Here is a 2,461-nt window from a genome sequence, read left to right as displayed (position 1 = left end):
TAAGCTGCAGGTCACCTTTGCCATAAATTCTCTATTTTGTTTCAATGATCCTTTGTCTATCTGTATGCTCATATCGCACTTAATATTTTTGCAATTTTTTATTATGGTAAAATAGAACATAAAATTTACTATCTTAATAATTTTAAGTGTACAGTTCAGTGATATAAGTACATTCATATTGTTGTATACTCATAACTACCATTCATCTCCAGAACTCTCCATCTTTCTAAACTGAAAGTCTATACCCAATAACTCTATACACATCAACCAGTAACTCCTCATTCCCCACTCTCTTCAGCTGCTGGCAACCACCATTCTACTTTCAAGCTCTGTGACTTTGACTACTCCAAGGGCTGCATATAAGTGGCATCATACAGTATTTGTCTTTTTGTGACTGGCTTATTTCACTTAGCATAATGTACTCAAGTTTCATCCATGTTGTCAGAATTTCCTTCCTTTTTAGTATATTAATGTTCCATTGTATGTACCACATTTTGCTTATCCATTAATTCATCAATAGACACTTGGGTTGCTTTCACATTTTAGCTTTATGAATAATGCTGTTATGAACATGGATGTACAAACATCTCTTTGAGATCCTGTTTTCAGTTCATTTGAGTGTATACTCAAAAGAGGAATTGTTGGATCATTTGGTAGTTCCATTTTTAATTTCTTGAGGAAACACCATACCATTTTCCATGGTAGTTGTACTATTTTACATTCTCACCAACAGTGTGCAAAGGTTCCAATTTCTCCATATCTTTGCCAACATTTGTTATCTTCATTTTTTAAATAATAGTTATCTTAATGGATGTGAGGTTCACTATTAGTGTATAGAAATACAATTACTTTTGTATCTAGCTACTCTGATGAATTTGTTAGCACTGCCAGTTGTTTTTATTTTAATGGAATCTTTAGGGTTTTCTACATATGAGATCATTTCATCTGCAAACAGAGATAATTTTACTTCTTTCAATTAGGATGCTATTTACTTATTTATTTGTTTGTTTGTTTGTTTGTTTGCTTAATTGCCTTGGCTAGGACTTCTAGTATTATGCTCAATAGAAGAGATGAAAAGGGGCAACCTTGTCTTGTTCCTGATCTTAGAGGAAAAGCTTTCACTCTTTTATGCTAAGCATGATGTTTGCTGTGGGTTTTTCATATACAGATTTTATTATGTTGAGGTACTTTTCTTCTATTCCTAGTTTGTTGAGTGTTTTTATAATGAAAGGGCATTGAATTTTGTCAAATGCATTTTCTACATCAATTGAGATAATCACGTGATTTTTTCCCCTCCTTCATTCTGTTAGTGTGGTATAATTTTTTTTTTTTATGCTGAACCATCTTTGCATTCCAGTAATATGTCCCATTTGGTCACAGGGTAGAATCCTTTTAAAATGCTACTGAATTCAGTTTGCTAGTATTTTGTTGAGGATTTCTGCACTGATGTTCATGAGGAATACTGGTTTGTAGTTTTCTTTTCTTGTAGTGTCTATGGCTTTAGTATCAGGGTTATGCTGGCATTCATAGAGTGAGTTAGGAAGGATTCTCTCCTCTTTGATTTTTGGAGAAGTTTGAAAAAGATTGGTATTAGTTCTTCTTTAAATGTTTATAGAATTCACCAGTAAAGCCATCAGATTTAGGGCTTTTCTTTGTCGGGAGATTTTTGATTACTGACTCAATCTGGATACTAGTGATAGGTCTATTTAGATTTTCTATTTCTTCATGTTTTAGTCTTGGTAAATTTTGTGTGACTAGGAATTTGCTTATTTTTGTCTAGGTTATTCAGTTTTTCGGCATTCAATTGCTCATAGTATTCTCCTATAATCCCTTTTATTTCTTTAGTATTGGTACTAACGTCCCCATTTTCTTTTCTGGTTTTAGTAATTTAATTTGTGTCTTCATTTTTGTAGCTTTATAATAAATCTTCATGTCATCCCAGTTTGCTCTTCATTATTATTGTCCTGGCTATTCTTAGGCCTTTGCATTTCTGTATAAATTTGAGAATTGGTTTCACGATTTACTCCAAAAATCTGCTGAGATTTGGATTGGAATGGCATTAAATAAATAAATCGATTTGAAGAGACTTGACATCTATATAAGACTTCCATCTGCTCCCCCCACTCTGGCTGTTAGAAACAACTTATCTGCTTTCTGTCACTGTAGTTTTTGCCTTTTTTAGACTTTCATACAAATGGAACCATACAGTATGTAGTCATTTGTGGCTGGATTATTTTAGCCTGTATAATGCTTTTGAGATTCATTCATGTTCTTGCATGTGAGTCATTCTTTGTTAACACTGAGTAATATTCCATTGTACAGATATAACACAATATGCTTATTTATTTACCAGTTGAGGAGACCTTGAGTCATTTCTCAGTTTTCTGTTATTGTGAATAAAGCTTCTCTGAAAGCTTTATTTATGATAACAATATTAAAAATATATATAATTAGACATATA

The sequence above is a fragment of the Pteropus vampyrus genome, unplaced genomic scaffold (assembly GCF_000151845.1).
Source record: "Pteropus vampyrus isolate Shadow unplaced genomic scaffold, Pvam_2.0 Scaffold128, whole genome shotgun sequence".
In the NCBI taxonomy this organism is placed as follows: Eukaryota; Metazoa; Chordata; class Mammalia; order Chiroptera; family Pteropodidae; genus Pteropus; species Pteropus vampyrus.
The sequence above is the reverse complement of the archived record's forward strand: the minus strand, read 5'-3'. Positions refer to the sequence as shown.